Source organism: Bombus vancouverensis, unplaced genomic scaffold (genome assembly GCF_051014615.1).
Source record: "Bombus vancouverensis nearcticus unplaced genomic scaffold, iyBomVanc1_principal scaffold0031, whole genome shotgun sequence".
In the NCBI taxonomy this organism is placed as follows: Eukaryota; Metazoa; Arthropoda; class Insecta; order Hymenoptera; family Apidae; genus Bombus; species Bombus vancouverensis.
Window position 1 is genome coordinate 545,686 of NW_027468922.1, and position 11,252 is coordinate 556,937.

Genomic DNA, 11,252 nt, shown 5'->3' on the forward strand with positions numbered 1-11,252 from the left:
TTATATCATTTTAAAAATAAAAATTCTTCATCAAAGCGAAGAACATTTTCATAAAAAATTACGAACAGAATATCTCGATTCTACAATCTACTGTAAACAAGATAAGTATCGATAATGAATAAATCTTGACATTGAATTTTATTCAAAAAGTTTTATTCAAAAGTGATATCAAATAATCCGTAATGACATTTATTACTCCAATCATATCAGTCAACTACTACCTACCGCGTAATACGCGATCGATTTTCAAACGCACCCTCCCCGCCCCCCCCCCACCCAAATAGAGTTTCCAGTGTAATTCTGTTATTCTTGAATCTTCGGCTTGTTTTTCATTTTTTAGCTCACTTTAAAATTTCTTCTGGCTTCAATTGTGCTACGATTTAAAGTTTTCCGTGTATACGTTTAGGACGTTACTGCGTGCGGAAATAGTACAGAAGGCCTCTAATTATACCGTCTACAATATTATTTATAGACTTTGAACCATATAGTACGTAAGTATGTAATTGTATATCTGTCGTGGTTCATTTTATCCTTCTCTGTTGCGTGAACCAGCGGTTAGGAGCGACACTAAATCAAGTGGGAATGAAACTCGTTGAAACAACGCTAGACATGGTAACGGATCCATGACTGTGCTTCTGTTATTATCAACGCCAGTAACGGTTAAACCTATTGCATGTGTGTAAGTTGGAAGTTACGTACATAACTTATGCACACCCTTTGTGTGTTTCGCGATCCCATATTTCTTTTAACTTGAATTTTATGAAACTTTTTGTTCGATAATTGATGTGCCATATTACATCCGTCACATTCAATGTTATATGGTGTAATTTCTTCAGTTGTGGTGTTATGTAAGTTACGAGGTCATTCCTGTTTTTGGACATGTGTTTGGAATGTAGTGTGTATCTTTCTCTTCGTATGTACATAGTGAGTAGAGACTGTCTGTCTTTCGCTAGAAGAATATTCTGCATATAGTTATTTACTGTTCTTGATATTTGATTTTGGAAATTTAATTTTCGCTTTGCTTGTATCTTCGAGCGTAAGGTGAGATTTGTACAGACATATCTAGTAATTTGTTAATCGTACTGTTCGAAATTATTGTGTGTGTGAATATTTCGGTGAATATAAACTACGAAAACCTGTCCTTGATTTTTTATGGTAACAAAGCAGTCTTTTCAGAAGAAACAATATTCATAAATCAGTCCCTTCGCAAAAAGCTAATTCTACGAATCTTGTTAGAAGAAACCGGTTGACGAAACTACGTGTCCCTTCAGGAGAGGTCTAATTTATAGAGGTAGCTTGCAAGAAAAAACCAATCTCACAAAAAGCTTGAGCATTCTTAATTAATCCTCTTTAGAATTCAATTACATTTATGCCTTTTGTAAATATTAATTCTAAAATAACGATGCTAACATTTCTAACCTACAGAGTATCAACAAATAACATAACGCAATTCCCCATTTCAATTAAATATGAAAAATATACTAGAGTCGATCCAAGATCAAACCCGGTAAAACAAACGACAAATTTACCTGAAAAATCCACTGAATTCGTTTCAATACATTCGTTATTTAAATTGCAAAAATCAGTTGTGTTTCAACGTCAATTTTTAACACCGTCCATATATCGCAATTTTAGTACGCGACAAGACGACAATACAGTTCATTTCAACACCATTGAAAAGTATGGCTGGCTTCGGACAACCGGTTTCCGGCGTGGCGCCACTATGCTTTGGAGAAACAAGGAAATACATATGTATGCACCTTGCTTTTTGTAAGACAGAAGAACTCTGTGTCTCTGTTCTACCAACGTCGCTGTTGCGACGATTTGCCGCAAACCTAAATGGAGTTCGATCAATGGCAACGCGAGCACGTGGTCCTCGATGTTCGCGATCGGAAAATCGAGTTTTCCAAACTATTTCTAGTTTCGCCGGTTCCACTGTCAATCAACGTTTCTTCCTTTGGTTCCGTTTCTCTTCGATTCTCTCCTTTTTTATTGGCAAACACGTGTCACCGAGTATCGTGTTCGTCTTCGCTAAGCAAGCTTCTATATCAGCGATACGCGAGCCGGTTTCCCCTTCATATTTGTACAAGACTTCGTGAACATCGGACGTTTTTCTCCTCTCTTTTCGAATAAGAAAATCCTATCGTTGTTTAACTAACAATTGCATTTCTTTAAATGGAAATGTGGTCGTGTCTCCTTTATATTTTCAATTAGCCAGGGAATTTAGGTTTATTGCCGTGGAAACTTGATCGGTCGTTTACGTAAGGATCTGCGACTCTGCTTCATTTTCGAGGAAAATTTCATCGAATACAATCGTTTCACTCAATGATTGGATCAGTCGAAAGGGAGATTCCGTGACTACCTGTATAAATATTGATCATAGTGTCTCTTGAAGGGAAGCTGTACCAATCTTGTTGATTTAACTACTGATCCTACTTTATCCTCGAGAAAAATTACTTACTTTGATTGTTTGACCATTAATTTTAGCGTTTCTTCGAGGGAAACAGTGTTGATTGCTCGAGTCTGCTTCTTTCTCAAGGTAAATTGTATTTACTATTTACTCGATCAGCTATTTTATTTTCTTTTCCCGGAGAAACCTTGTTTCTCGCTTGATGGTCAAACATGACCATCCGCGCTATTTCTTCTTTGAGATAAACTGCAGCGATTATTCGTGTAATCAACAAATCTACTTTTTCTTTCTTTACGAAGGAAATCGTATGTTTAACGAAATCTCGCTTGTTTAGTCATTGATTCCGCTAACTTTTCCAAATAAATCGTCAATTATTCGCTCGATTGCCAATTCTAATTTTGCTTCGAAGCAAACTGCGTTGATTATTCGTATAACCTTTTTAATAGAAACTGTTTTTCGCCTATTTTATCGTCAATTTCCTTTTCAAAATAACATGTATTAATTATGCGTTTAATCGCAGATTTTATTTTATTTTATTTCTATTTCTATTTCGTTTTATCATCGATTTTCCGCCGTCTTCAAAGAAACCCACGTGAATTACTTTAATTGCTTTTTCAAACTAATTTTATTTCTTTACTTTTAAATTAATAAGCAGCAACGAAAATGCTACAATAACGGAAAAATTATTCGGTTATCTCCACAAAGAACACGAAGGTATCGAACTTAGTGTATTGAGACATTTTGTTCGTTGGAAGTTAGTCGACGACATTTGGAACGGAAAGATACATTTGACATGATTTAGTGTGACGTTGAGAGAGAAAAATGGTTTGATCGAGGGTGCCCTTAATTACTAATTTCATAACTTGCTGTTAATCGATCTGACAGTGATATTAGTGGATGTGGTTGGTAGTGCCTGATTAATCGTGATCGATATTTTGAACAAAGAGCAACGAGAAACGATCAGTTTGGAGTTTCACTTTGACGTCGTGAGACTATCGTTAATTAGACATAGAAGGATCGTTTGGTGACAGATAAGGGTTTCAACTTCTGTATTCATTTTCTTCTATAGACTGAATTTAATTTTTCGCTTTGATAATCGTTTATAAAAGAGAAGCGATAATTATTAGTTCTACCTAAGAATGTTACTAATAAATTAGGAAAAAGAAATTTTGATTGGATTCTTGATAATGAGTGAAAATTAATTTAAAAGACTGTATTTGGAATTTTGAGAATCGATCGAGTCCTCAGTTTCAGTGCAATGTAACGTTATCAGTCGCGTGAGTTTGGCTCATATGTGATTTATGTGCAAGCTAAATGTTTCCAACAAATTGTAGCATATTGATTTCTCAAAGTCCTGTATCAAACGTCTTGTAATTATAAGCAATTGTTTCGTTTGGACGATCAAGGGTAATATACTCTATTTTTGATTTTAAAAATGCCGCCATTTGTGTAGACGTACACACGCAAGTATTTATTATGTAGACACGATGGCTCGTAGACACGAACGTTTCTCGTTGTCGTATTTTCCAAACAGGTCAGTTATTTAGAGCACTCGACCACTTTCTCGCTCCTGACAATGACATTAGTCATTCTAATCGATGTCTCGAAATCGATGGTTTTTCTGTCAGCTGTTTCGTTTCCGTGTTTATTCTATATGATAATATTGTTTCACGTATTCGCTTAAATTTAATTGGCAAATGATTAATTTCCCTGAATCCATTTTCAAGTAAACATATCAGTTTAACCTTTTGCTCTATCTGATACAAAAATGAACAATTTGATATAAAAATTTTGCGAAAGATCGATATATTATTTTACTTTTAACTTGGAAATCGTTCTTTTAATTTTTCAATATCTAATTAACCACCTCAGTCCCTAAGACCGTCTGTTTTAACGAATGGTAAATAATCAAATAATTGCGTTGATACATCAGAAGTACCATCTTCTTATATCCCTGATATTAGTGTTAAAACAGGTTTGAAAAACCTTCAATTATTTCATTTATTCTTAGCCTTCGATGGCTTAAAATTTTCTCGGTTATTTTCCAATAGAGTTCAATATATTGATCGAAAACTTAGTTTAGTTAAGCACTGTAACCGGAAGTCACCCTTAAGTCGCCGGGTAAGAGGATTACGAGTAATAAACAAACAATATTAATCAGAAAATTATTCCATTCAATCTTTCTCCTGCATTTAATTAAATATGACAGAGTCAACAAACTTTCCTTCGGTTCTTCTATCTCATTTGCAAATCTATAATATCGATATCCAAACGATAACTCGAACACCATTAACCAGCACTCGAGGCTATTTCTTTCGTCGAAACTTTCCTCAGACATGTAGATATCACGTTGACATCGCCGCGTATACCGAATCAGCCCTTTTTAAAGATGATCTCGCGAGCGTGGTTCGTATGCAATTCAATTTGAACGAGTCGCGTGTCACGATTCACTTGACTCCCGGCACAGTAATTGGCCGGCACTCGAACAAACACTTACACTTAATTTAACGTTTAACCGAATCGAAAACAAAGCGAACAGTTGCCGGACTTCGCTCGTTCTTTCAGTTCATTTCCGAACGTCTTTCGATCAGCATATCGGGTCTCCTCTTCCATCTCCGTTGCCTTTCAAAATCTAAAATCATAATTGAGACTTTGCTGCTCGAACTATGGAAGGGGAAAACGTGAATGACGGGTAAGATTGTTCCTGCGTTCTGTCAGAAAATAATTTCCTGTTTGTGGGAGAGGAAAGGAGCTTTGTAATTGGAATTACAGAATGTGAAACATCAAAGGAACTGCCGAATGACATTTATTTCAAAGACTAGAAGACTGAAAACTTTGTTATACGACTTTTATACTGCTACGCCTGGAAATCAAGGATGGATTCTGTTTCAGCGAAATGAAGGACGAGAAGAGTAACTCTATATTGCCCACTGAAGCGACTCGATTGAGACCAAGATTGGAAAGTTTCGATGATGTTCTGCCATATGTCGGTGACTACGGGAGATATCAATGGCTGTTGTTATTGTCGTTACTACCTTATGGCGCGACGTACGCGTTTCTGTATTTCTCGCAATTTTTCATTACGATTATTCCCACGGAACACTGGTGCAGGATAGACGAATTAGTAAACTCGAATTTCACCGAAGAAGAGAGGTAAGTATGTATAATGAAGGAAAGAAAGAAAAGGAGATATACGTAGCAACGAAAGCTCCTTTAAACTTTGAACGATATTTTTGATTGTTCGTAGAAAGTGACTTTAAAATATTGTGAAAAATATGCGAGATATCGCGATTTCTGGAATTTCTCGAATTTTCGAACATTTCGAAAATTATTAGAAAATATTGTAGAAAAATTTCACGATAAGATACAAGATATTTTTGGATTACTCTGTCTGGACTTTGGTTCTTATTTTAATAATTAAAATGATCAATCATCTATCGTATGGGGTGTTTAGGATTAAGATAGCGATTCCAGTGACGAACGTTTATCCTTATTGCGAACAATGTCAACGGAAGGACGTAAACTTCACAGAGCTGTTGAAGAGCGATAAGAGCCTGAGCTCATCGGGCTTCCAAACAAACAAAACGATAAAATGTACTCAATGAGAGTATAATTTTACGCAGATTCCATATCCTAGTATAGGAACTGAGGTGAAGTATTCACATCGTTGTCTGAATCGCATGCTTCGAAATTCTTACACTTCTGCTGCGTTCTTTGGGTCATTTCCGATCTACTCTAACCTTGTTATAGTAAATTTCTTAAGTTTAAAGAAAGTATAAGACGATAATTGTTAGTACGGATAATTCCTCGTTCCGATTTTACGCGAACGTTTTTTTCAGAGCATAAAGAACTCTTTCATTCATCGAACTGCGAGCAGAATCGAGATATAAAAATTCGAAGACCGCAGCAGGATTAAAATTATATTCTGAAAAATATGAATCTGGTTTCTCGCTGACTAACTCTTAACCTTGGTGATTAGCTAGATTGGGTATGCGACCGAGAATACCTCGTATCAACGGCGCAGGCCATCTTCTTCTGCGGATCCATCATCGGTGGTTTCCTAGTCGGTTGGATCGCCGATCACAAGGGTCGTATCCCAGCTTTAATGTTCTGCAATGGTATCGCCCTTTTTGCCTCCATTTTCACTGCCAGCGCAAATAGTTTTTGGTCATTCGCCGTCTGTAGGTTTCTCACTGGACTAGAAGAAGGATTATCGGTAAGCCTTCTACGAAGTAGAAAGTGCGAGAGGTTCGACCGATAAGCCAATGTTTCAGTCACGCGAGAGATAACGTTAGTATGAAGTCAATGTTTCTATTACGTGAAAGATGATGTTGCGTGAGAAATTTTTGATGAATTGTTCCTCGAAGATAATTTTGACGTTGCTGTACTCGATTGAACTATACGGCTCGAGTTCTTGATTCAAGAGCTTTTGCCACCACCAGAGATGAATATATTGATTTTGTTATTGTTAAAGATCGTTTCATCGATTTTCATGTCGTCGAGGATAGTTATATCTTGATATTCTTAAATCGAGTTATACAAGATGGTTGGTAACAGGTGGTATAAGCGGAAAGAAGTCGAAAATATAGAATACAAATTTTTTTTTTAATTCTTCCATCGAGACAACGATCTACAGTGAGATCCGTTATAACGAGACGCGATAAAGTGCACGCGTATCGAGCGAAAATTCAAAGTCGATTTTCTCGAAAACAAAGCCTCGAACGAAAAATTTTTATTCTATATTTTCGACTTCTTTTTTCGCGTAGAATCACCCCCTTTCCGCTTGTACCACCAGTTACCAACCACTCTGTATATTCGTTCGAAATGAAAATTATCACAAAATTTTCAACACGTAATTCGTTTAAATACGTTAGAAGCAAAACACGTGCATTATGTAGCGCTTTTTGTTATACGGACCAGCTCAAACTCGGAACATTCACGTTTGCAGAGTAAACGGATTAATTTAAAATCGGAATTATATTTATAATCTTACAATTATCCTACAATTATGTTGATGGTATCGTTCATTCGGCTCGTCATCAATTGCTCCATATTAATAATAACCGGTTTCACTCGATAAATCTTCCATGTTCTATTACTGCAACATAAAGAATAATCGTCGTTAAGTATCTTGATATAATAATCAGTTATTCCGAGAGTCATCGACGATCAATTATCCCGCAGTGCTCGAATATATGGCTGTTTCGAAACGAACGTTGGTCGTGAATATCGCCTTTGGCGTATACTTCGCAGTGGCCAGTACAATTTTACCATGGATAGCCTATTATATCGCGAACTGGAGATATTTTACTTACGTTACTGCCATACCGCTGTTATCTGTCGCTATCACACCGTGGATTCTTCCCGAGAGCGCCCGGTAAGTAAACTCCTAATTGTTCGATTATTCGAATTCTCAACTTGCGCTTTGAGATTTATGCAAATTTACTTATCGATCCATATCACTCGTATTTTCTCTGTTCAAGCTGGTACGTTTCCAACGGGATCATGGACAAGGTTGTTGAGAAACTACGGAGAATAGCTAGGATCAATCGTAGAAATCCAGACTCGCGTATTTACGATATATTAGTCGTAAGTTCGATCAAATAGAATTCTAGAAAGCTTACGCGAAATCATACGGTACAGTACTTGAATCTGTGCTGACAGATATATTTGATTCACATCGAAAACACACAGACTCGCGAATGTATTTTAACATGCATAGACAGGTTTTAAAAATGAAACGCGATGAAAAATGAAATATGAAATGAAACTTGACTGTCGCGATTCCATTGTGGTATTATATCGATCTCGTACAAAATTTGAAGTCAATCTGGGAAATTATATAGAAATTATAAAATATTTACAATTTACAAGTACAATCGGGGATAAAAATAAGCTGCTATAGTTAATGGAAATAGATGTGAAGAAAGTATAATCAAATTAGTATCAGCCTCATATACTTGAGTTTTATTTATTATATTTCCTTCTAATAATATGCAGATAGTTCAGCAAATGATTGAAATGAATTTTTACATTTTCTCCACTAATCCACTTAGTTTTGTTCCCGACTGTATTTCGGATCAGAAAAGTATTTAATCAACCAACCACCCATTATATTAATAAATCTCGATATCAAAAGCCATGCCGACTAATTCCATAAAACAGAATGCAAAGTGCCACTGTTCGTGCTATCTATTAATGACGAATAAAATGAAAATAAAATTTCTTTTCAGTGTGTTATGAATTTTGAACTGTGTAAGGGCTAAAGGCACGACTCGTATTATATCTTTCGTTAATTATTCTCGAAATAAATTCTTGCAGAGTAACATGGAGGCACCGGACAAAATTCAAGAATCAGCGACGCTGCTCGATCTGTTCAGAACGCCACGGTTGGCGAGAAACACTATTCTTCTAGTTGCATTCTGGCAAGTATAAGATACGAGTTCATGTTGCGAGAAAACCTTCATAAATAACCGATACAATCTTGTAGGTGTTTCACCCTGATCCCGTTCGACGGTCACGTGTATTCATTAAAACTTGTCCAGAGCTCGGTGTTCGTGTCGTTCTCGATCGCCTGTGCCACAGAACTTCCAGCTGGGTTATTACTCGCCCTGTTGCTCGACCGATGGGGTCGTAGACTCTGCGGATTTCTCACGATGGCAATTACCTGTGTACTCAGTATCGCTGAACTTATGCTGCATTCCAGTAAATATATCGATCTGTTTATTAAAGTAAAATTAAAACGATTATAATGACGTATTATTGAGAAAAATCTGAAATTAAGTTTATGATGAATGTAAAAGAATTTTGGCAACTTCGAAGGTATTAATCTTGGAAAATAATTATTTTAATGGAACTAGAATTTAGGAATTATTAGGAATTAATTTAGTGGCGAAATTGAAAGAGGTGTGCACATTTTAGAAGCAATAATTTTCTATATGTTGGTTTTCTAGAATTTGGAGATTTATAGAAGTTTAAAGTTTGTGTGAAATTTTAATTTGATTTTGATTAAGCTTCGATCGGACTATATTTTTAATTAAACTTACAATCAAGTGTTGTGTATCCAGGATTAATTTTGTATTTTTTAATTTATTCCCCAGTGCTCGCGAAATTAGTAATGTCAATATTGTCGCGATTCTGTCTGAACATGGCAGCCAATGTTGGTCTTCAGTATGCAGCAGAACTTCTGCCCACGCCAGTCAGATCGCAGGGCGTATCTTTCATTCATATTTTCGGAATAGTTGCACACTCTTTGGCGCCATATATCACTGACTCGGTAAATAAATATTTATACTACTATTGTTGTTACAACATTTTTGAAACACCGCTAAGCACATCCACGTTCAACTTCTCTTTAATTTATTCCAAAAGATACAATAAGCGCTATTAGAAATTATGAAAAAGCTCTCATGTAAATTTTCTCATGAAAATGTAAAATAGTTTTTTTCTTACCTTAAAACAAGTTGTTTCCTGAAGAAGTTAAATATTATAAAAATCTGATCAAAATATTTCTCACTTTCTAGAAAGCCCGTTTTGGAAGTTGCAACCAACGCTTTTCTTTAACTGATCTTTAATCAAAAAATTGAAATTTAAAATAAAAAATGATGGAATAACTTAAGATATGAAACTATATTGGTTGAAACTTTCTAATGAAACTTTTTAAATGAGAAATACTTTGACCAGATTTTCATGGTATTTAACCTTTGTTCATATAAATTAATATTTGTTCATTAGGCTGCAATTTGGGAGGGATTTCCAATGCTCATTATCAGCACGGTGTCCTTTTTTGGCGCTGCACTGGTTTTGTTCCTGCCGGAAACTGTCGGCCAGAATCTTCCTCAGACTATCAAGCAAGGCGAAGAATTCGGAAGGGACCAACATTTCTGGTCGTTGCCTTGCTACCATAAGACACACTTCAATGGACATCAACACTATCACTCCTGTGAACGATAATTATCTGATTTTTAATAATAATTCAATTAAAAAACACGAAGGAGGATTCGTGTTTTTTTAGAAGTAACAATATTACAAGCGGATCAGTCTGACGATTTTTGTACGAGAAAAAATCGGAACATATTATTTTTCTATTCTCCTACATTAATTTTTATTTTTATCGTTTACGTTTAAGAATTTGTAAGCCTTAATTCTAAAAAGAGCGAGCAAGTTAATGGAAAAATTTCACTTAACTATTCGCGTTAATTTCTTCGGTTTAACTTTTGGGAAATGCTTCGTTAGCTTCGGGAATATTCCAACGATTCGTTTTACGTACAAAATAAGCATGATAAATATTACATCACGGTAATGAAAACTATTGGCGTAATACCTAAGATAAAGATGCAGAGACATTCTTAGAATTTCTAATGACACCTTTATAGATTTCTCGTTTAATATCGCTATTACATTTGAATCTCTTTTACCTAACGGTGTCACATAGTCTCGTTGGAAATTTGTCAAATTCCTTAAAGTGATCACTGCAAATTTTCCTAAATTTCCAAGAATTTATTTATCACGAGGTAAAGAAAATGTGTATTAGAAAGATGAGATCGAAGGTTTACCATTTTTTCAGTTATGGCGAACGCAATATGTAATCAATGAAAATTTTATATTTTCACGTTGAAAGTTTCTTCAGATAATTATTATCCAGATGATGACTAACTCTTACGAATTAATGCGTGTCTGTAGGATAATCCGGTAGACTTGATCCGCTTTTTATATCGAAAGTTGAGCAATCGGTGACGCGTTCTTATACACCGAACCGCGAAAAGCAAAATTTCATATGATCTCACCAATTTCGGATGCCAGTCAAATCAGTCAAATAATAAGTTCGCGTTAATATACACGT

At 35.6% G+C, this 11,252-nt stretch overlaps 1 long non-coding RNA gene and 1 pseudogene across 2 annotated transcripts; one reads left to right on the forward strand and one right to left on the reverse strand.

The window, feature by feature from the left end:
- Positions 1 to 412: 412 nt before the first annotated feature.
- Positions 413 to 10,800, forward strand: LOC143302427 (solute carrier family 22 member 3-like; annotated as a pseudogene). The gene is made up of 10 exons (XR_013061055.1): positions 413 to 679; positions 5,303 to 5,563; positions 5,865 to 6,060; positions 6,390 to 6,642; positions 7,595 to 7,787; positions 7,894 to 7,999; positions 8,732 to 8,835; positions 8,901 to 9,115; positions 9,511 to 9,686; positions 10,145 to 10,800. The product of XR_013061055.1 is annotated as a solute carrier family 22 member 3-like (transcript).
- Positions 7,369 to 7,804, reverse strand: LOC143304346 (uncharacterized). The gene is made up of 2 exons (XR_013061056.1): positions 7,726 to 7,804; positions 7,369 to 7,508 (listed from the first exon to the last, which is right to left on the reverse strand). It is a non-coding gene; the product is annotated as an uncharacterized LOC143304346 (long non-coding RNA).
- Positions 10,801 to 11,252: the final 452 nt, after the last annotated feature.